Below are 25,162 nucleotides of genomic sequence, written 5' to 3' on the forward strand. Positions count from 1 at the left end.
TGTCTGCCTTCTGAAAGAAATCCTTCGTTTGGCAAGGCGCAGGGAATGCCAGAAAAAGCCTCAACCTAACTTACTAGCAGGAGAGTTCTCTGAGGTCCATTGAACACTGGATGATAATATGTAATATTTTAAAAATATTAAATTGAAATTTATTGTGTGGGCTAAAAGCGAGATTCTGGAAAAGCACAATGAGTCTAGCAGCATCTGTGGAGGTAAAGGGATGGCTGATGCTTCCGATTAAGATTGCAGGGTCTTAACCTGAAATGTCGATCATCCCTTGGCTCCATAGATGCTGCCTGACCCACTGAGTTTCTCCAGATTATTTTTGCTCAGGAATGTAGCATCTGCTGTTGTGTAGGCTGTTTGCATTGATAACTTCATGAATGTTTCTCACAAAAATCTCAACACATATGCATTTTTGTGTGTAGCCAGTTAATGGGTGTACAGAAAGAGTCCATAAATGGTAATGGTATCAATGGTCAGTTTTAAACTGTAGCTAGTGATGTGTAAAGTGGAGGTATATTGGGCCAAGGCCATTTTGAAGCATTACCATGGAACTGTGAGGAGTCCACAGGTACTATGCCCAACCAACCATGCACCTTCAATGCTTTGAAAAAGGAAACTTGAGTTGAAACACATTTGAGAACTTTCTGATACGTAGCAGGAAATTCCCTCACTAACTGCATCCTGATACAATTCCACCCCCCCCCCCACATTTTACAATGCTTCAGTTTTGGGTTCATCTGCAGGGTTCCTGTTCCTTTACCACAGTTGTTCAATGTGGTGAGTGTGCTGCTGACTCAAGGCCCCAGGAGCACTGGTTCGATCCTGACTTTGGGTGCTGTCTCTGAGGGCTTCTCTTGCCTGAGTACTGGAGTCCAACAGCAGCTGCTCCATGAGTTCCAGCCCACCTGAATCTTACAATCATTCTCTTATCATGTACTGTTGGATGTGATGGATGCTATTGTCTCTGTCTGTTTAGCTGCACAGACCGCCCCAGCACAAAGATGTTGCTGTCCATTGAGTTGTTCCTTTGGTTCAGATTTCAGATTTATTGTCAGAATACATTCATGACATCACATACAACCCCGAGATTCCTCTTCCTGCGGATGAGGCAGAATTATCACATCAGTCGTGGAAAAAAATGTACTCAACATACACATCTAAACAAAACTGACTGTGCAATACAGAGAGAAAAAAATCAATGAAGTGCAAAAGTAAGAGTCTTGAACTGAGTTCCTGCTTGAGTTTGTTATCAAGGAGTCTGAAAGTGGTGGTGCGAGTCTTGTGGCACCTATACCTCTTTCCTGATGGCAGCAGCGAGAACAGAGTTGGGTGGTGTGGGTCTTTGATGATTGCTGCTCCCTGATGGAATATGAAGAAATAGTTCATGTTAATCCTTCATCTGCAAACTGATTTTGGATCCCCTGGAGTAAGTCAGCATCTACAATTAGTCCCTGGGTGAGTTTGAAATATATTGCTTTTATTGCAACAGAGGTTGGATTTTATATTGTCTTTGCAGTCTCAGGAGTTAAAAGCATCCACTCATGGAAAACACACTGAGCCAGAAGTGAAGAAAAGCTTCAGGGATTGGTTGATCGCACATCCAACTTTTTGGAAGTTTTAATAAATGTTCCTCCCATATAAAGAGACCAGTCTGCTGAGTTTCGCCAGCATTATGATTTTTACCTCATCCACGGTGTCTGCAGGATTTCGTGTTTTAGACCAGTCTGAATGGTTGGTTTAACCCAAAAAATCACCTTCGCAGGTTTTATAATGACGTCTTAGCACACAGTTATGAGCATTCATTACTTCTCATTAGTCTCGAGAAATTTACTAAGCCATAATGTAGATTTTATAAAATAAAATTACAGCTTTTATTTGAACAATTGAGAACAGTGTGTTTATAACATTAATGGAATGTTTGCACTTTGCTGTAAAGTGATTCTTCCTTCAGGGAGTTTATACAAACAGTTTATTTAACTAAGGATGAGTGAATGAACTATTAATGTTGGAGAAACAGATCCAGTTCAATGCTAAATCACATTGAATTGATATTTCCAAGCTGAAATAGTGCCCTATCTTCTCAATTATCTCAGGAACAACCACTTTTTGTTATTCTGTATTGGAGTTGTTATATGAATGCAAGCTGTTGTTTATTGAGGAAGGCCCAGGAGTGGAAGGGGTAGACGGGGATGAGAAGCTATGGCAGGATCTAATGATGAAAAATGCTACGTGAGGCGCATCATGCAGAATGATGCTTCACTGGGAGCAGAGCTTTATGACAATTATATTCACCTGTGTGTGTGACCCAGGTTAACTCTCGGATTTGGAATCATCGAGCATTATAGCATGCAGACAGGGCCTTTGGCCCAACTTGTTCATGCTGACAAATTTGAATGCGGAAGCACATTCCATTTGCCGGTGTTTGGCCCATATCCCTCAAAACCCTTCCTATCTGTGCACCTGTCCAAATGTTGCTGCAATTGTACCCTGTCTGACAGCTTATTCTATAATCCTACCATCCTCTGGGCAAAAGGGTGCATCTCAGTTCTCTTCTAAATCTTCTACCCACACTACACACATCACTTTACATCTATGCCCTCTAGTTTTAGATTCTCTAACCCTGGTTTACCTTAATAATGCCTGTCTTGATTTTATATACAATGCTCCACAGTGAACTGTTATAACTCCAACTCCTAACCCTAACTCTAAACTGAGCCTCAACCATCATCACTACCCCAACCTTAACAAGAGCCCCAATTCTACCTGAGAACCCTCACCTGAACCCCAAACCTAACTTCATCCCTAACCCATAAAATGGGAAGGATCACCCACAAGAAACACAGTACATCAACTTAGTACCAGACCTACATTTTTCTCACATTATTCCCCAGCGAGGGGGCACACAACCCCAACATGGGACTAACTAAAGAATACAAAGTCTCCCACTTAACAGTAGGTAGAAACTTGCTTCAGGACATGTTCAAGACACAGCAACCACGGGGAGAGGAATAAGGCACTGACAGGAACAGGTCCAGAGCAATGAAAGCATAGGCCAACAAAAAGTGGCAGTTTATATAACCTCTGAGAAAGGAGACCAAGTGAATACAAGAGGGATGATTATTTCATTGCCTGCATATTAACAACCTAGCAATACTCTCGAGAATCTTTCCTGCACCATTTCCAGCTTAATGACATATTTCTTGTTGCTGGGTGAACAGAACTCTGCACAATACTCCAAGTGTATTGTATAGTTGTAACACGATGTCCCAGGCCCTATACTTGATGCCCTGACCAATGAAGGCAAGCTTGCCAGGCCCCTTCCACAACTCCAACCTCAGATCAATGCACAAGGCTAATCCCTGCCTCACATAACTAATTACCACAAACCATCTCGTCTCCACAAGAGAGCAGTGGATGTTATCTGAGAGGTTGACATGTGACTTGGACTGCAGCCTAGGCCAATGTAGTATGGATTGTGGAAGGTCATGTGGCCACTCCATCTGGAACCTGGTGGGAGTGTGGATTGTAAGGATAATGTGGTCTCTGTCTGGAATCTGGTGGGAATGTAGATTGCGGAGAGCTTATTTGGAAGTCTCCTCACCTGCCAATCAAAGGTTAGATCTGCCGACAGATGACGTTGATGCACGATTGGTCCTCACAGGTCACATAATGAAAAATCCGAGGATATGCAGTCTCTGCCCTCTCTCTCTCTTTTGTTTGCTGCTGCTGTATGGAGACCATCACTGAACACCAGGCTGCTCTGGAGGGCCGAATGCAATGGGCCTGTGTCGGACCCTGAGCTGTGGGCAATGCTGGAGATCAGGTTCATTTGATATACTGTTAGTTGTATTTAATTTACTGTTAGTTAGTGTGCTGTACTTCTTCTTTGGCTTGGCTTCGCGGACGAAGATTTATGGAGGGGGTAAAAAGTCCACGTCAGCTGCAGGCTCGTTTGTGGCTGACAAGTCCGATGCGGGACAGGCAGACACGGTTGCAGCGGTTGCAGGGGAAAATTGGTTGGTTGGGGTTGGGTGTTGGGTTTTTCCTCCTTTGCCTTTTGTCAGTGAGGTGGGCTCTGCGGTCTTCTTCAAAGGAGGTTGCTGCCCGCCAAACTGTGAGGCGCCAAGATGCACGGTTTGAGGCGTTATCAGCCCACTGGCGGTGGTCAATGTGGCAGGCACCAAGAGATTTCTTTAGGCAGTCCTTGTACCTTTTCTTTGGTGCACCTCTGTCACGGTGGCCAGTGGAGAGCTCGCCATATAACACGATCTTGGGAAGCCGATGGTCCTCCATTCTGGAGACGTGACCCATCCAGCGCAGCTGGATCTTCAGCAGCGTGAACTCGATGCTGTCGACCTCTGCCATCTCGAGTACTTCGACGTTAGGGATGAAAGCGCTCCAATGGATGTTGAGGATGGAGCGGAGACAACGCTGGTGGAAGCGTTCTAGGAGCCGTAGGTGGTGCCGGTAGAGGACCCATGATTCGGAGCCGAACAGGAGTGTGGGTATGACAACGGCTCTGTATACGCTTATCTTTGTGAGGTTTTTCAGTTGGTTGTTTTTCCAGACTCTTTTGTGTAGTCTTCCAAAGGCGCTATTTGCCTTGGTGAGTCTGTTGTCTATCTCATTGTCGATCCTTGCATCTGATGAAATGGTGCAGCCGAGATAGGTAAACTGGTTGACCGTTTTGAGTTTTGTGTGCCCGATGGAGATGTGGGGGGGCTGGTAGTCATGGTGGGGAGCTGGCTGATGGAGGACCTCAGTTTTCTTCAGGCTGACTTCCAGGCCAAACATTTTGGCAGTTTCCGCAAAGCAGGACGTCAAGCGCTGAAGAGCTGGCTCTGAATGGGCAACTAAAGCGGCATCGTCTGCAAAGAGTAGTTCACGGACAAGTTTCTCTTGTGTCTTGGTGTGAGCTTGCAGGCGCCTCAGATTGAAGAGACTGCTATCCGTGCGGTACCGGATGTAAACAGCGTCTTCATTGTTGGGGTCTTTCATGGCTTGGTTCATCATCATGCTGAAGAAGATTGAAAAGAGGGTTGGTGCGAGAACACAGCCTTGCTTCACGCCATTGTTAATGGAGAAGGGTTCAGAGAGCTCATTGCTGTATCTGACCCGACCTTGTTGGTTTTCGTGCAGTTGGATAATCATGTTGAGGAACTTTGGGGGACATCCGATGCGCTCTAGTATTTGCCAAAGCCCTTTCCTGCTCACGGTGTCGAAGGCTTTGGTGAGGTCAACAAAGGTGATGTAGAGTCCTTTGTTTTGTTCTCTGCACTTTTCTTGGAGCTGTCTGAGGGCAAAGACCATGTCAGTAGTTCCTCTGTTTGCGCGAAAGCCGCACTGTGATTCTGGGAGAATATTCTCGGCGACACTAGGTATTATTCTATTTAGTAGAATCCTAGCGAAGATTTTGCCTGCAATGGAGAGCAACGTGATTCCCCTGTAGTTTGAGCAGTCTGATTCTAGAGATAGAATTCACGGTACTGTGTGTTTAACCCTCGTGTTCCCAGTCGGGATATGAGAATGTTTAGTAGCTATTTATTTGCACCTGATGTATAGATATTTATGTATTAACCTGTGTGAGTGTGTGCCCTTTTGTAAATTCCCCTATGTTTAAATAAAGACCATTGTTTGTTGATAACACATTTCCAGCCTTGATTCTCTTTGAACCCATTAAACCTATTTTTTAAATATTTTATTTAAAATTTTAAATCACATAAAAAATACATATATATATAGAAGCATATTGATATCAAATTACATGTGAATATTTTCAGCCCTCTCTCTCTCCCTCCCAACTTCTCTCCCTACCCTCCTCCTTACTAAGATTTGGGCCAATAGGCTTGAGAATATCTTGCCTAAAATTATCTATAAAGAACAAACTGGGTTTGTTCCACTCCATCCATATTACTAGAATGTGTTGTTTCACTTGATGTTGAAAAAGCTTTTAACAGCATGGAATGGGCTTATTTTTTTTTTGAGGTTTTAAGAAGATTTAACTTGGGTCCTAGATTTATCTCTTGGATCAAACTAATTTCCCAAGCTTCTATTGCAACAATTATTACTAAAACTATAAATCTTATTTTAGGTTATATAGGGTTATTCACCAAGGTTGTCCTCTTAGTCCTTTCTTATTCAACCTAGCTTTGGAACCCTTAGCAATTACTCTAAGAGATTCTATAAATATTCATGGATCCAGAGAAGGGAGAGGGTACATAAAGTTTCTTTATTTGCAGATGATTTGTTATATATTTCCGATCCTAAAAAATCGATTCCTTCTGTTGTATTTTTTTCAGGATATAAATTGAATTGAAATAAAATTGAACATTTTCTTATTAGTAATCATTTACATTTATATGATCAATTACCTTTTAATGTTGTTAAAAAATCAATTTACATATCTCGGTGTAAAAATTACAAAAAACGTACAAATATAATTATCTCCCTTTTATGCTAAACAAATGTTATCAAAATGGTCACCAACGACGTTGTCATTAGTAGGTTGAATTAATGCAATTGAAATGATAATCTTACTGAATTTCTTACATACATTTCAAGCTATCCCAACTTTCATCCCTAAAGTATTCATTGGCAAATTAGATTCTAAAATATCATCTTATATATAACCATATAACCATATAACCACTTACAGCACAGAACAGGTCAGTTCGGCCCTACTAGTCCATGCCGTAACAAATCCCCACCCGCCTAGTCCCACTGACCAGCACCCGTTCCATACCCCTCCAGTCCTCTCCTATCCATGTAACTATCCAGTTTTTCCTTAAATGTAACCAATGATCCCGCCTCGACCACGTCTGTCGGAAGCTCATTCCACATCCCTACCACCCTTTGCGTAAAGAAATTTCCCCTCATGTTCCCCTAATAATTTTCCCCTTCAATCTTAAACCATGCCCTCTAGTTTGAATCTCCCCCACTCTTAATTGAAAAAGCCTATCCACATTTACTCTGTCTGTCCCTTTTAAAATCTTATATGGAATAATAAAAGTCCTAGGTTTGGCTAAACCATTACTACAGGAAATGAAAAAAAACATGCTAGTACAGCATTACCAAATTTCAGATTTTATTACTGTGCAACTAATATATGATACATTATGTTTTGGGCTTACTATTCTGAGATGCATGATTGCCCTTTGTGGGTGGAATTGGAGAAGAATTCGGTTAGAGGATAGTCTTTAACTTCTCTATTAGGTTCTTCTCCCCTTTGCATTATCTAAAGTATATAAACAAGATTTTAATCTAATTTTCAGACATATATTAAGGATTTGGTTTCAATTTTGATTTAAATAATTTTGTTTTGTCCAGTAAAATTTATTCCAATTTTTTTAAGACATCTGACCAAATTTTTGAAAGATAAAGGAATAGTAGACAAATCTTAACGTTAAAAAAATATTACTTGATGTTTTATCAAGTAATCATTGTGCCAAACTAATAAAACCATTTAGATCATCTGCTCTCTTCCAGTTTGTATTCAACACGAGTCAATAGCCACCTTCTAAATCACTCAAACACCAGATTAGGGCACCGTGTTTAGCATAGATGGTGGCACGATTAGTGTGGAGGGCGGTACAGTTAGTGTAACACCAATACCGTATCAGCAACCTGGGTTTGAATCTGGCGCTGTCTGTAAGAAGTTTGTACGTTCTTCCCATGTCTGCTCATGTTTCCTCTGGGTGCTCCTGTTTCCTCCAACCCTTCGAAATATACAGTTAATTGGGTGTAACTGGGCAGCATGGGCTCATGTGTCTGAAGAGCCTATATCTTTTGCTCTATGTCCAAAGAAAATCTGTCAATTTATTTCTCAGAATCAGAATTTGAATTCATTTATTTTCATGAACATGTCATGAAATTCGTTGTTTTGCAGTAGTATTACAGGTGCAAATATTGCTTTAAATTACATTTTAAAAATAAATACATTAGTGCAAAAGAAGAGAAAGTGAGGTAGTGCCTATGGTTCATTGTTCATTCATAAATCTGATGGCAGGGGGGAAGGAATTGTGTTTGTACTGATGTCTTCAGGCACTTGGACCTTCTTCCTGATGGTAATAGTGGGAAGAGGGCATGGCCTGGGTGGTGACGGTGCTTGATTATAAAGGCTGTTTTCACAAGACACCACCTCTTGTAGATGTCCTTGATGGCGTGAAGACTGATGCCCATGATGGCGCTGGCCATCCTTCCTGTACTTAACTATTCCTTCCTTCACTACACTTGTACTGATTGCCACAATCAGTGAGTTACATATTTTCACCAGTTGCAATTCCATTTTTGGATTTATCGTTGGTTACTTTTCATTGATGGCAAACAATTTTAGTCATTTCTCTGTGACCACCACATTAAACTGCTTCATACAGATCCCTTGTAGGTCATTCCATTTTCCTTTCTAGAGTGAAAGGTTTGACCATATTCAGTGGTGTTCCTGATCTCTGATGAAATATTAGCAATTTTCACCTTTCCTGCAATTTATGGCCTGCACATCCGTGAAATTTATACATGCCACATTACCCTGTTTCCTTTCTATCTTATCCCATAGTATGATCTTATCCAGTCAATGGAATCTGAGTGTTTGTTGATGTTTATTATGTCCCAGTGGGAAGGAATGGAAGAACATGTATCCTGGCTGCTCTGTTTTGAACTTCCTGTGAGGCTTCTGTAGATAAAAATAACCATCCTTCCTATTGAGACTAATGTGGGAGCATATTCCACTTCAGGCCAAGGGGACGCACCTGCTGCCTGTTAATCAATTAACTTGCAGAAGTGAGCACGAAGAAAGGGCCATATTTTAAAAAGCCATTCTTGGGATGTGGATTTCACAGGAAGACCAGGACTTGTTGCCCTTCAGTTATTTCTCAAGAGGATGTTGGTGAGGGACCATCTTGAGCCACTGCAGTTTGCACGGTGAAGCTACTCCCGCCTTCTTGGCCTCCCCATTCAACAGTGCATTGTAATCTTCACCATATTATCGGCAGCAGCTCATGAGGGCAGTTCTCTACTGACTTCCTGAGAGTGATGAGGATGAGGCAAAACATGCTGACTTTGCTGGTCTGAAGATTGTGCTTAACAAAAGGTCCAGCATTGGATCGTCTGGCTTTCTTGATGTCCTTTGTGAAGTAGTCCACTCTTCAGAATTGCATGTGAAGAATGAAATTAGCCAGTGCTCATGAAAATGCATGGGAAGACCCATAATGTGAATGGGAGGATGAACAAAAAAAGAATTGGAAAATAGAAAAAAAGGTTAGCATTTCTGCAACACCATGAGCTTACACACTTCACGGCCAAGGCCTTTGAAGTGAGTTAATTGATAAAATGCACTAACTATATCAGCCAGTTTGAAACGCAGCAAGCTCCTCCCACTAGAAATATGAAAACAGTCAGGCATGATGTTTATGTGGCATTAGGTGCACCTTTGAAGAAGACCGCAGAGCCCACCTCACTGACAAAAGACAAAGGAGGAAAAACCCAACACCCAACCCCAACCAACCAATTTTCCCTTGCAACCGCTGAAAACGTGCCTGCCTGTCTCACATCAGACTTGTCAACCACCAACGAGCTCCATAAATCTTTGTCCGCGAAGCCAAGCCAAAGAAGAAAGAAGAAAGAAAGAAAGGTACACTTGTGCACATCACCGATCGGAAAGCGTTTAGGAGGGCAAACATTAACCTTTGAAGAGGATGTGAATACAGTCATAAGGAAGTTTTATTGCAGTTATACAGGATGGAGCAGGCTCAAAGGGCAGGATGGAATACCCTGCCCCCATTTCCTTTGCTTCTTTTGGCACCCAGGATTACTCTCCTTTTCTTCAAAGTGGAATCATGGAATCCATTGCACCCTTCAAGGAGAGTTGCTGCAGCTCCCTGACCCTTAGAACAGCACTGGAATATCAAATTCAGATGCTGATTCAGAGATACTTACAGTGCCAACTGAAATCACAGCTGACAGACGAAGTATAGCCACAACCACAATGTGATTATGCATTCCATTGTCCAGGTTGGTGAGTTTTACCATAAAGACACTACTAGCCCCCTCTCACCATGTTATATTTACTATGATCTATTTATAAATCTTGCAGGGAAGGCACTGCAGACAAGGAATCACTGCTTCCAGGTAAATCTGTTTCATAACGGCATGTTTATTTTCAGAGTTACATTTTAGCCCGGTGCCAGTAATCAAAACAGTCATGGCAGCTACTTCCTACAACCCTGCACAGAGACAGAAGCCTTTCCATTCGTGATTTATTTTGCTACAGCCACTGAAAGGGTGTGTTATGATTAGTCTCCCAAACAGCTTCTCAGTGGATGGTATTTTCAGACCTGTCAATGAGCAGTTCAAAGAAGCAAAGAAAGCTCGCTTATTTTGGAGTCCATATGTCTGTGTGTTGATTTAACTGGTCTCAGCCAAGGTGGCAGCATTGCAGTTAAAGTATATTTGGTCTTAGAGACACCAGACCAGGAAAAGAGGGTTTTTTTTGTTCAGCTCTTTCACAGAATTAGAATGTGTCAGAGAATTTTGCAAAATGATTTGTATAATGGGATATAAAATGGCACAGCAAGTTCCAACCAACATCACTGAGATAAATGAGTGAATAATCTAGTTTGAGGTGGCTTTCTTCACTGTCCTGATTAAAACATTGAAACTCCCTTCCCAGAACTCTTCCCAATGAATCTGTGAATAGCACAAAATAACACCCATCAGCACCCCGGTATAAATAGACAACCAGATTAACCCCACTTTTGATGTTAGCCCAAAGCCCTGTGGACCGTGAAGCCTCAGTCCAAATGTAGTAACATTTAGACTGCAGCTTGTTTTTCAACTAAAACAATTGCAACTTGCCTTGTTGTTCCACTTCTAATGTAGAAAGCATTAAATTATTTGACTACTGATCTTCACTGTATCAGTAATCAAGCAAAACCTTGCACTGAGCAGACTAAATTAAACAAGAAAGTCTGCAAACACTGGGATTGAGTGCAGTACCTGATAAGGAAGTTGAACCCGCTGGGTCGAAACACTGCCCTCTGTAATTGGATTCTCAACTTCCTGTCGGGGAGACCTCAGGCAGTCCAGATTGGTAACAGCACCTCCAAGACCATTACACTGAGCATGGGGGCTCCCCAGGGCTGTGTACTGAGTCCACTGATATTCACTCTGCTGACCCACAACTGTACAGCAAAATACAACTCAAACCACATCGTTTGCTGACGATATGACCGTGATGGGATTGATCAATAAGAATGACGAGTCAATGTACAGGAATGAGGTGCAGTCACTACAGAGGATGTATTGTGAACATCCTGTGCAACTGCATCTCCCCCTGGTCTGGAAGCTGTACCACCTCGGACTGCAAGACCCTGCAGAGGATAGTGAAGACAGTGCAAAAGATCATTTGGGGCTCTCTTCTACCATGAGGGAATCTACAACACTTGATGCAGGTGAAAGGCAATAAACATTGTGAAAGACTCCACACACCCTTCACATAAACTGTTCTCCCTTCTTCCCTTAGGTCCAGATTGGGCCACAGTTTTTTCCCCCCAAGCCATCATACTCCTGAATTCCCAGAACATATGTGGATAGGGTACAATGGACTTTTACTGTATATGACTTAATATTTTAACATTTTAATGTGTTTAACTATTCTAACTTATATTTATGTAAATATGCTCCATGGTCCTGGAGAAACACTATCTCATCTTTCTCATGTGAGCTTGGTATGAACGATAAATAAAGGTGACTTGACTTGAAATGACCTGGAGAAACTCAGCAGGTCACGCAATATCCATAGGAAGTAAGGGGTAATCAACATTTTGGACCTGAGCCCTTCATCAGGAATCTGTAAAAGCAGGTAGATGCCCGAATAAAGAGATGAGGGGGAGGGGTGTGGGGGGAGATCATCATGGAATTTCAACTTGCATTCTTTGTCCAGTCAAACAGGAGGGCCATTTCACCATGGTATTGCCCACACGTATTCACCACTGAAATGATAAATTGTTACTCACCAGTACTGAAAGTCAGCGTAAAATTCACACAAAAAAAAGTTAACAAATAAACTCAGTCAAAATGCTCCATGCACAGAGAAACAAAAGGAACCTTATTACAAATGCTGGTTCGCTAGCAAGTGAATAAGTAGCAGTGGAAAATACCAGTTGGCTTGTTGAGTGGATAAAGGAAGGTTTGTGAGACTGAAAACCAGAGGCTCTGGTACAGAGATGGAAAATAAAACAAGAGGAAGTTCATCGGGGTGAAAAAGTTCAATTTTTGTAAAAAGGACTGAACACCCTTTTCACATATCAGAGTGTGGTCCTCTTATTGATTGGTGTGATTAATGTTGAAGTCTTGCCAGATATTTTTAAAGTAGGGCTTTCATTCATAATTTATAATTTAGACATACAGCACAGGAACAGGCCATTTTGGCCCATGAATCCATGCTGCCTAATTAATCTACAAGGTAGGAGGAAACTAGAACCCTTGGGGAAAACCCACACAGACACATACAAACTCCTTACAGACAGAGTGGGATTCAAATCCCAGTCCCGATCGCTGGTGCTGTAAAGACATTGTGCTAACCGCTACGCCAAACGTGCTGCCCCATTCAAGATATTTGAGATATTTTGAAGAATACTACAATGATCGGGATTTTTTTGCAATAATTGAGAGGATTTAAAAGGGTTGGTATGAAAGTTCCCCCAGAGCATACATTTCCTTCTCATAGGCCACATTCACTGTGCCACTTTCCCCATAGATTTATCCCAGGATCTTGCAATTGCTGGAACTGTATTCCACACCTATGACATTGGGAGCTAGGCCTTAAAGGGTTTTGCACAAACCACAAGTCCCAATTTTAAATGGTGCTCCTTCAAATATAGATGCTGGGATGATGGAAGATGTGGGGCAAACTGCTCATGGATGCTCATGGGGATTTGGACCAGCAGATGCAGAACATTATGTAGAGAAGGTATATTCTTTGTTAAAAGGTGATTCTAGAGATTTTTCAGGTCTCACCAGATAGTCCTGACAAATGGTAGTCAGGGTAGACCTCTGTAAGGGGCAACCATATGTGGCATTTTTTTTGGAGGTCAGTGTAGTGGCAAATTCCTGAGGTCTTTCTGCTCTAACCAACTGAAGGAATGGTGGATGAAGTTTGCTTTTCTTGAGTACGAAGCTTAGCTGCCCTCACTCATGCCTTTATTTGTTGCAATCCATGAGGTAGCTCAGTGGCAGCATCCTGGTATGATCTCATGGCAAGATAACTTCAAGGGACCTTTATTTCCATGAGTGCAGGAGGTCACAAATCTCAATGAGGGCCATTGGTGAAGCCTAGCTTGCATAGATATCCATCTTCAGAGGTCAAGGGTATGAATACAGGTCTCTGTCCTTTAGATGGACATGGTCTTGAATGATGCCTTCTATACCTCCTCCCAATCGGTCACTATGGCTGTCTGCCATGTCCCTGATACCCTTGGCTTATCTCCATGCCAGGGCTACACCCAAATGCTCTCTGCAAGTTGTTGCCCAGGAGATCTGGCAGTATGAATATTGACATGATGTTTGGTGCAGATATTGTGAGCTGAAGAACTCATCCCTGTGCTCTGTTGTTCTGAGCTTAATCTCTGTGGGAGACAAATACAGCATGCTAGGGACAGCATCCTGATGCACTAGTAGAGCTGCTGCCCACAGGAGGAGGGGCTTGGGTTCGATCCTGATCCTGGGTGCTCTCTGTGTGAAGCTTATGAGTTCTTCCTGTGTTCACTTTAGTTTCCTCCCATGTCCAAAACACATGCGGATTGTCCACTGTAAGTTATTTGTAGTGTGTAGGTGAGTGTAGAGATGGTGGCGAGAATATGAGGGGGGGGATGGAAATGCTCAGGTTGACTCATTGTGGGGGTATGGCCTCCTCCAGTGTTGTAGGAAATGGAAATCCTGCAAGAGAAACATTTGGTGCAGATGTATCCCCACTGGAAGACATTTGGAGAACAGAAAAAACTTTGGCAATGCAGAATTCAAGATTTTTGTATTGTCATGTTATAAAGCAGAAAATGCAATATTACACAAGATTTCCTTTAGTCTATCATAAGGCAGACAAAGATTCACCATCAGCAGAAATTGACCGGTACCCCTTACAGCCAGAGAAAGAGAAACAAAAGTGTCTCCCCAGAGTCACTGAGTATCTATGGATTCGCCTCCAGTGCTCCCACAGTCTTCAGTCCAAACCATTAGAAACCAGAGATCAAGATCCAAACCTCCAACACAATCAGGAAGCCCTTGTCACCCTCTTGCATCCTGATTCCGATATCCTTCAGCCAGTCTCGAGCCAGTTTCCTGCAGTCTGCAGCCTGGTGCTAGACCCTTGATTGCATGAAAGGATGTAAGCAAAGTTTAGAGTAAGCTTTGAGGCAAAGATTTCAGGTTGAATGTTGGGCTTATCAGGAGTAGAGTAAAAATGAGAAATCTTTCAGATCACTCAGACTGAGAACTGTGCTGGGTTGAGCAGTATGCATTGCGCTACTGTTGATGTCATTGCTGGTAGGCATGCTGTCAGAAGTTCTGCCAGGTAGTCAAGGATCAGATTCAACCTCTCCAATCCCCAGGGACACAGAGACCCAGAAATAGCTGCAATTTCAAATTAAATCTATTTTAAGTTGAGAAGGAATTTCCAAGCTGACAATTTAAACAGAGTCGAAATTGACCTAAACAAAGAGACTTTATAAACTGAAAAAGGCACTTTCTTCATTTCAAGTTTCTTTTCTTCTCCCAGATTACGATTTCTGCAAGACTTTTCAAAATGTGACCTGGGCGTGGGTTGCATGCACTCAGGATATTCTCAGTTGTTATTGATTATCTGGAGCCTCAGGCCCCATCTTCAAGGATTTGAAACCTTTCCCCAATACTGGAACAAACTTGATGTAGCTGATTAAAAACAGAAAATGCCGGATATACTGAGCAGATCGGGCAGGAAAAGACACAGAGGTAATGTCTCAGATCAAATATCTTTTGTCAAAACTGCAGTTTTCAACATGCTTGTAGCTTGATGAAGGGCTCCAGCTCAAAACGTTAGTTCTATATCTTTATCTTTTGCTGTATAAAGTATGCTGTTTGACCTGCTGAGTTTCTCCCAGTATTGTGATTTTACTTCAATAACAGTCTCTGCAGACTTTCATGTTTTACTCCTGAAATGCTGGAGGAACACAGCAGGTCTTGCAGCATCCACATGTAAAGATACATAAATAACAGTGTTTCGGGCTGGAACCCTTTTTCAATTCTGTGCAGAAAGGCTCAGGCCCAAAGCATCGGTTATATATTTTTTACCTCCTATGAGAAACCTGCTGAGTTCCTCCAACATTATTGTGTTTTCACGCAGTATTTTCTGGTTTATTTTAAGCATGCAGCATCTGCAGATTTTTTAAACATTAATACTGGATTTAGCAGATTTGTTTATTCTTGTATATTGCCTTAACAAGTTTCTTAGATTGCCGGAAGAAACAATAGTAACACCTTATATTTGTATATTTTACCAAACCCAATCAATATTTACATATTGGGATGTAAGGCCGCTGAGAAATTTTAAACACAGATGAGAAGTTAGAAATTAATTTCTGCCAGTGCATTCCTCGAGAAACAAAGGCTCACTGTGGGGTTTTCCTTCCATCTTTCCTGAACAGGTTCCCAATCTAAGAATTTTATTTAAGATCTGACATGGATTGATTTTTCACATTTGACCAATATGGATGATGAATTATTGTGGAATGAGGGGTTGAATGACCTCCATTTTTTCATCTCATCTGTATCACACACAGCCGCATACTAGTTTGGATTGTTGGACCTGACCAGAATATACAGGAGGAATCCATTCCAAAACTTTGCATGTTGGATATAACAGAAGTACACAAGAGTATGATGTAAAGCCACAATTCTGGATAAATTCAGCAGGTCAAATAGTGTCCTTTATATAGCAAAGAAAAAAATACATAACCGACATTTCGGGCTTGAGCCCTTCATCAAGATATGGAAAAATGTCAGCAGGCGTCCGAATAAAAGGGTAAGAGGGGAGGTGTGGTCACAAAGGCAGGAGGTAATAGGTGGAGGAGGGAAGGAGGGTACAGCAACAAGCAAGGGGGGGAGGGATGAAAAGAGAGGGAAAAGGAGTGGAGAGCTGACAGGGAGAAGGGAAGGGAGGGGGGAAAAGGAGAGCAGGTTAGCAGAAACCAAAAAAGTCAATGTTTATGCCCATCCAGCTGGAGAGTGCCCAGACAGAAAATCAGGTGTTGTTCCTCCAATTTATGGATGGTCTTGATGGGATAGTACAAGGCCCTGGACAAACATGTGACTATGGGAGTGTGATACAGAACTGGAATGGTTGGCCACTGGGAGGTCTCTCTCACTGGTGAGGACAGAGTGAAGGTGTTCAGTGAAACGATCTCCCAGTCTGCACCCAGCCTCTCCAATGTAGAGAAGGCCATAAAGGGAGCCCCAGATACAGACTATGATGTAGATCGATAATTTAAAAAACTTGCATCGTGCATATATTCAGCTAAACGAGAGATCTAGAGTTTCACAGTGCGGCTGCAGTACTGGAGTGCTCTCCACCTCGTTGGCAAAGTTTCCATCTCTGAGGATTGATCGGACTGATGGAGAATAATTGGATTAATTAGATGTGAAATACTGCCCATTGGAGTGCAATATTTGACATGATTGGAGCTGATGTTCCATGGCAACTGCATGGTGAAAGAATGAGTAAATTTGTGCTTTGTAAAAGAAGGGCTCACAATTCTAAGTTTCTGACATGGATCATGAACATTTCTAGTCCTTTACAGTCAGTGATGTATCTTTGAAGTGGTTATTTAGGTAATGATGGAAATTTGTGCGTAGTAAGCGCCTGTAAACCACAATGTGGTGGAAATACTCTATTCTACATTGATAGTGGGCTGGGGAAACAGTTACACGTTGGTCAGATCACGAGAAATATTTTTCCTGGAAATAGTAGCCTCACAGGGTCTTTTTACGATTACATCCGAGTACAAATGAGTGGTTTTGTTTCATTCATCACTGACAGTGCAAAATTTACATGATTAGGGTTGATGTTCCATTTCAACTGCATGGTTAATGAATGAGTAAATTTGTGCTTTGTAATAGAAAAGCTCACATTTCCAAGTTTCTGACACGGGGGCAACACAGTTATCACGGCGGTTAGCACAAAACTGTTACAGCGCCAGTAACCTTGGTTCGAATCTGGCGCTGTCTGTTAGGACATTATCCCTGTGTCTGCATAGGTTTCCTCCAGGTGGACCAGTTTCCTCTTACCATTCAGAAACATACTGGGCTTATGGGTTAATTGGGTGGGATGGGTTAGTGGGCTGAAAGGGCCTGTTACCATGTTGTATGTCTAAAAATAATCAGCCCTCTTTAGTGGAGGTCATTTGCCCCACAATAGAGCATTAAATATTACAACTCATTACAGGCCCTATGGCCATGATGATGTGCTGACCTCTACAAATGAACTCAGCAGACTAAATCTTCCCTACCTCACACTCATAACCCTCTATCTTTCTTGCATCCATATGCTTGGCTAAGAGTCTTATTAAATGTCCTTACTGTACCGGTCTCCACCACCACCCCTGGCAATCCATTCCAGACACCCATCCTTTCTGTGTAAAACACTTACCCCTGATGTTTCCTAGAAACTTTCCTCCCCTCAGCTTGTGCAGATTATACTCTGGTGTTTGCTACTGTCACCCTGAGAAAAAGGTGCCGGCTGTTCACCCTATCTATGCCTCTCATAATCTTGTTGACCTGTATTAAGTCAATCTCATCTTTCTTTGCTCCAAAGAGAAAAGCCCTAGTTCTGCTTACCTTGTCTCAGAAGTCATGTTCTACAATCCAAGCAACATCCTGGTAAATCTTCTCTGCTCCTTCTCCATAGCTTCCACATCCTTCCTGTAATGAGGCAACCAAAACTGAACACATGTGAATATTACATGTGTGGTCTAACTAGAGTGTTATAGAACTGCAACATTACCTCACAATTCTTGAACTCAGTCCCCTGACTAATGAAACCTAGCATTCCATAAGCCTTTTTAACTACCCTATCAACCTGCATGGCAACCTTGAGAGATCTTTGGATTTGGACCACAAGATCCCTCTGTTCTTCCACCCTATTAAGAATCCTGCCATAAACCATGTACTCTTCTTTCAGTTTTGACCTTTCACAATGCATCACTTTAGACTTATTCGGATTGAACTCCATCTGCCACTATTCTGTCCAAATCTGTATCCTATCGATATCCTGTTGTAACCTACGACAACCTTCTACACGATCCTCAACACCTCCAACCTTCGTGTCATCTGCAAACTTACTGATCCATCCCTCTACTTCTTCATCTAGGTCATTTATAAAAGTCACAAAGAACAGGTGTCCCAGAATAAATCCTTATGGAACTCCAGACAGAATACATTCCATCTTCTACTACCCTGTGCTTTCTGCAGGCAAGCCAGTTTTGAATCCATACAGGCAAGCTTCCATGGATCCCACACCACATGACTTTCTGAATGAGTCAACCATGGGGGACCTTGTCAAATAAAATCCGTATACCTGTACACCACATCTACCACCCTACCTTCATCAATTTATTTTGTTACTCCCTCAGAAAACTCAATTAAGCTCGTCAGGCATGACCTTCCCCTCACAAAGCCCTGCTGATTATCCCTGAGAAGTCTCTAGTTCTCTAAATGCTTGTACAATATTGTAAGAAGAATCATTGAGTCTCTTTACTCTATGGCCAATATTATTCTCTCAGAGGACCCGACAACTCCATATCCGGTCTTTATATAATCACACTATAACGCTATGTGGTTGTGGCGTAATTTACATTAAAATCGGTTTTTATTGTTGCTGTGATGACTGATAGGGAATGACTTTAAGAGCTGCAACGTAAAGATGCAGATCTACAAAACTCTGGTTAGACCACACTTGGGAGTACTGTGTCCAGTTCTGGTCGCCTCATTATAGGAAAGACATGGAAGTATTGGAAAGGGTGCAGAGGAGATTTACCGGGATGATACCTGGTTTAGAGAGTATGCATTATGAGCAGAGATTAAGGGAGCAAGTGATTTACTCTTTAGAGAGAAGGAGGGTGATGTAATAGAGGTATACAAGGTATTAAGAGGAATAGATAGAATGGACGGCCAGTGCCTCCTTCCCAGGTCACCACTGTTCAATACAAGAGGGCATGGCTTTAAGGTAATGGGTGGGAAATTTAAGGGAGATATTTGAAGAAAGTTTTTTACCCAGAGAGTGGTTGTTGCGTGGAATGCATTACCTGGGCCAGTGGTGGAGGCAGGTACATTGGTGAATTTCAAAAGACTACAAGACAAGCATATGGAGGAATTTAAAGTGGAGGGAGGTGGGGTCTAAAGGTCAGCATAACATTGTGGGCTGAAGGGTCTTTACTGTACTGTACTGCTCTATGTTCTATATTACCAAAGGATTGCTTTAAAATCAAATCCACTTGGAGTTGCATTTCATGCATAGATGCAGTTGTGTCCATTGTGGTGGTGGTCCTGCTTTTGGGAAGATGGATCAGGATCTTCAAAGTGTGGTTCACCTTGGCTGGGTGTGATTTCCCCAGCAATTCTGTGTGACTGATAATATCATCAATGCATGGGTGCTCAATTACTCATTAGCTGTACTAATTGAAGTTATAATGTATGATCTATGGCTTGGATTTTCACTCAAAGCAAAACAAAGAGTCAAACCCGACAATAATTTGCAAAACATACATGGCTTAAAAGTGTATTCATTCAGACATAATTGTTTTGCCTCTTCATATCCAATGAGCTTCATATTTGGCCAGCTCTGTGAGTTTGAGTACCTGCAGAATTTACCTCATGCCCATGAACCACTGGGTGGCTGAGCAAAACTACAGTAAGTTGAAGTTAGGTTCAAATCTGAAGAAACTCCACTGGAATTTGTATTGGTTGAGAATTGCGACATTCACTGATTTCTGATTGCATAAGAGAGCACATGAATCGTTGTGGTTCACTGCACAATGATTTTAGGTACTTCTTTTATTGTATTTGAATTTATGCCAGCAGTTTTTTGTAATTAATAAACAATGAACTTGAAAAAATATTCTTCATTGCATTGTCTTCAATGTTAAAATGCTGCTTACAGCTGCCTGTGACCATATAAAGTGCCAGTAATAATGCAAGGGGAAGGGGGTGCAGCCAAACAGTGAAGATACATGTATTTCGCACCCCCCCCCCACCCAACCCCACATTTACCCTTAGATTTTAGTACAACTGAGGAGACATAGTTCCCATGAACCCCAGAGCCAGTGATGCAGCAACTGCCATGTCTTTGGGCAGCAAGCATTGGAACTCAGGGAGAGCATGCTTTAGCAGACTAAAATAATCAAGACTTTTCATCTGAGGAATTCTCAGAAGATTAATGTAATAACTTAGCAATTTCAAGTAGGTTCCCGTTTGGGCAATTGATTGTACATTCAGTACACAATTAGCACGCCGAAAATAGCTGAAATCCAACTTCGAGACAGACCTTTCTGTGGTCTTTCTTAATCTTGCCTCTGTGAAAGTGAATTTGGCTGGTTTTACAGTGAAAATATTTTGCAACAGGGCTGTCTGTAATCACCATAAAACTAAATTAAACATCCAGCCAATCGACTGTCTAACAGCTAAGTTGTTTCATTCCCGCAGGAAGCAAGTCTAAAATGTCTTGTTTTCACAGCTGTTTATTGATTTATGCGATATATTGTGTTCCCAAATTAGTGTAAGTGAATGTAGAAATGTACTTTGAAGAGCAGGAGATGATGTATGAAGTGGCAGATTTACATAATTGCTGTTATAATAATTGTGAAGCTTGTTATCTTTATGATGTAAACCAGCCATCTCAACTGGGGACATAACGCATTTAAGGAGGGGTGTGCTAATTTAAATCATAAAATATTTTTAATGTTTATTAATAGTCGATAGAAGAGAAGTACGGAAGAAACCAACTAAACTTGACTGCTTCACAGGGAAGGAGCAGAGTCTTAAAGGGGCCAGAGCCAAAACAAAATTGAGAATGGCTGGACTTTACAACACCCTCTGAAGTCTGCCCATTCATATTAAAATATTTTTTAGTTAGTTAGTTATTTATGATGTATTGATATTCCTGGTAATGCCAGCATTTATTGTCCATCCTTAATATTTTCTAAATTAAGCACCAACTGCTAAATTAAGTAGTTAAGCACCAACCACATTGGTAGGTCTGGAGTCACGTGTAGGCTAGACTGAGTAAGGATGGCAGATTTCTAACCAAATGGGCTTTAAAATGTTTGTTTTAACATTACTAGGAAGGGTTTTAAATTGCAGGTTTAATTACTGAAGTTTTAAATTCTTATATTACTATGATGGATTCAAATTGGGTCTTGCGGTTATTGGCCCAAAATTCTGGCTGTTACTTTTGATGTGAAAGGCTGGGGAATCCCTGTTCCTCACAGAGTGTTCTATGTAATCTTTGCAATCCAATCAACTCAGGAAAATTTAACTTAATGTGGAGGTACAGCATGGCAACAGGCCTTTCTGGCCCAAGCCCGTCAAATATACATGTGACCAATTCACCCAGCAATTCGTGCATCTTTTTTGTTACATGGGAGGAAACCGGAGAACCCAGAGGAAAACCACTTGATCATGGGTAGCACATACAAAGTCCTTACTGATAGTACCAGATTCAAACCCATGTCGCTTGTGCTGTAATACCGTTGCACTAACTGCTAAGCTAACTGTGCCACCAATTTTCATGCGCTGTTCTCCCTTAAAATTGTTAACCATTGAAAGACAAAGTGTAACTAAGGTACTTAATATAATAATTACAGAAAAAAAATTGCTAGATTTGGAAAAATATAGTCAATAGGTGTGCAGTTTTTACTAAATGATTTTTAAAAAGCAATGCATAAAAATATTTTAACCAAATTTGTTAAGATTTCATCTTAATATTTTAATGTTCCCATTTTTATTTGTATTTTTTTTAATGGCCAAGTCATTAATATAATCTTTGCTTTTCCTTCCCAGTCTGCTTTTTGATACTTCTATGAGATTGCCTATTTGAGCAGCTGATAACCTCCCCAAGATTCCCATGGAAGGGACCAGATTAAATTGGGGAAATCAATGTCTCTTGGTCTTTGTGGCAGATTCCTGCTCCTCCAAATCAGTGCCAAGGTGACATCTTGTTAACTTGGTCATGAAATATTGACTTGGGAAGCTTCATATTGTACATTTTTTTCTTTATAGAATAGCAGTTATCATAATATTAATTTCATCAAATAATTTCCTATCTCAAATCTATGATCTGCACCTTCCTCTGTACCAGTAAGTCTTGAGTGAACCAGTTCGTCATTGGTGGCTTTAATTATGTTAATTTATGCTTAGGTTTCATATGTCCTTTCAGATTTATTATTGAGAGTTTTGTCATCTCACATCTGTTCAAATTGTTTACTTCCATGGGAATTTTGGAGCATTTAATAGCAGCTCTATGCCTGACCTGCTTACAGTTCATGTAATGCTTATTAGTTTATTTGCTCACTCAAGTATATGTATCCCCTTTCCAATCATCTGTGTACATCCCTGAACCAAAATCTCTTCACTTAACCACATCACTTTAATAAACTCCATAAACTATTTATATATCTCATAATGAAGACTACCCCCTTCCACCTATTGTGAATCATTTAAAGTACCTTACCAACCAATTGTGTGTGCCTGTAAAATAATATTCCCTGCAACCAATCCTCTATCCTTTAACAAAACATTCTTGTAGTGTTTTCTGTCACGCAGGATGTCTGAAAGCAGCAATGGAAACATTTTTTAGTCAGATGTTCACTATTGAAATGAAGGAAATCTGAGTTTGAGTATAGCAACCTTTCACAATGATAGTGGAATAATGTTCAAGTCATGTTTTCATGGGAAACTAGGGAGGATCCACAAAGGGTCAGCACTGTAGGGAGTTGGGGAGGAACATCAGTTTAGAAGTTCTGAGAGAAGACATTTTCATCTGGGGTGTGGTGAGGATTTGCAGTGTAACTGGAGGCAGAAAACCTTGTTGTGTTTCGAAAGGATCTAGAAGAACAAAAGGAAACAAAAACATCCCTGCCATTCAATAAGGGTGGCATGGGAAGCATCATGGTTGGCATACCTGTTAGTGCAAGACTGTTACAGCACCAGTGACCTGGGTTTGAATCCAGCACTGTCTGCAAGGAGTTTGCAAGTTCTCCCCGTGTCTGTGTGGGTTTCCTCCCGGTGCTCCATTTTCCTCCGACCCTTCAAAACCATATGGGGATTTTACATTAAATGGTGTATTTAGGGCATGGGCTTGAGGACTGGAAGGGTCTGTTAGCATGTTGTATGTCTAAATTTAAATTTAAATAAGATTAATGCCAATTTTTTCTGGCCTCAACTCTCCTTCTGTGCCATTCCCCCATTACCCTCAATTCTTCAATTTTTCAAATATTTATCTAACTAAGGTGGCACAATTAAAGTAGCAGTAAGCGCAACTGGGTTCGAATCCAGCGCTGTCTGTAAGGAGTTTGTACATTCTCTCCATGACTATGTGGCTTTCCTTCCAGTACCCTGGTTTCCTCCCACATTCCAAAAACATACAGGGTAGTAGGTTAATTGGGTTAGGGTGTATTTTGGCAGAGCAGGCTCATGGGGTGGAGGGGCTTGTTAATGTGCTGTACCTCTAAATTAGAACTGAATTAAAATCTGCCTCCACCACCATTGGAGGGGAAGAATTCTCTTTCCTCTGAGAGATGTACTTACTATTGGTTGTGCAGATGTCCTCAATGATAGAGAATAAAGGTTAGGACATAGGATTATTCTGCACAGTTCTGTTTTGGCTGGAGGCCATGTGCTGATTGCTCTCCTTTTGTGGCATGACATTTCTGCAGTGCTGTAGGATAAAGCCTTGAGCTGACATCCAACAATACCTCGTTCAGTGCGGCACTCCCTCAATCTGATTCCACTGGGATTAGCAGCAGGCGGATCGTGTTCAAGTCCCGAGAGTGGGACTTGAACCCATGGCCTTCTGACTCGGAATGAGAGTGCTATCCACTGACTCATCATCACAAAGGAAAATTACCAACTCCAAGATATTTAATTTGGCTCAGGCAGTTGTTAACACCCAATGACGGAGCAGAGCAATATTAAAACTTTCTCCAATTCCACTCATTTCAGGGACAAGTAAAGATTTGTGAGTTCAGAACAACATATAAACATTTTCAAATGTTGCTCAGAAAGACAAATTATAATCCTTTGAAATTTTTAGCTGAGGGGTGTTTCTGTTTGGACCAATCCCTGATCAGAAAAATATTTATTTTTAAAATCCCACTTGAAACAACTTTGCTCTGCAGCAGAATTTAGGTTTCCCAACACTAATAGACCACCCTGAATCTCCAGCATTAAGCACAATTTCTCTGTTATCCTTTGACCCTTATTAAATAATCTGAGAGAGGGAAGAAGTATTAAGTCTGAGATTGGTCTAGCTTGGAGGGCAAAGAGCCTATTATTCCACAATTGGCTGTGCAGAGGAAGTGTGGTCAGGAGATGGATTGATGGAAGTGGAATGATCCAAGGGCAGATCAAGACATGTAATGAAAGCACCTGGATTGTATGCAAGCACCACTGGCAAACCTCACTGGGATGCCACATTGTGCAACCTACATTTAAAAATATATATTTTTAATCTTTCTTGAAGGGGCAAGGGCAGGTCTTACTTCCAGCGAGAGTGTAAGCACCATGAACAGCAATTTATCTAATGCCAATGGAATTAACATGCTAACCCATCACCAGGGAGCTGAATGAACACTGAAAAATGGAGCAGCAATAGATCATCGAGCCCAGCACTGCCATTCAGTAAGTTCATGGCTGAGGTGATTTTGGCCTCAGCAGTACTTCTCCACTTCCTTCCCTTGATTTCCTATGGACTAAAATTAACATATCTGAAAACTGGGCAACATCTTGAGCCATGCCAGGGAGGAAATCAAATCAACCCAGTGATCATTTTAAATAGTTTTTACATTAACAAAAACATTGAGATATTAGTCATGAATGTCAGCCGAATTGAATGTTGTCATTGATATTTTGCAACGAATTCCTC

The 25,162-nt window shown here is 41.4% G+C and overlaps 1 protein-coding gene across 16 annotated transcripts in view; it reads left to right on the forward strand.

The window, feature by feature from the left end:
* The window catches only part of phldb1b (pleckstrin homology-like domain, family B, member 1b), a 293,495-nt gene that overhangs the window by 13,056 nt on the left and 255,277 nt on the right, over positions 1-25,162 (forward strand). Inside the window, exon 1 of one of the 16 annotated variants that reach the window (XM_069894734.1) lies at positions 14,810-14,982. The exons of the other annotated variants lie outside the window; for them this stretch is intronic. The gene's annotated coding sequence lies outside the window, so the exon portion shown is untranslated. Of the gene's footprint in view, positions 1-14,809; positions 14,983-25,162 lie in introns of those variants that run through there. 16 annotated transcript variants of the gene reach the window in all.

The sequence above is a fragment of the Narcine bancroftii genome, chromosome 8, assembly GCF_036971445.1.
Source record: "Narcine bancroftii isolate sNarBan1 chromosome 8, sNarBan1.hap1, whole genome shotgun sequence".
NCBI classification, from domain to species: Eukaryota; Metazoa; Chordata; class Chondrichthyes; order Torpediniformes; family Narcinidae; genus Narcine; species Narcine bancroftii.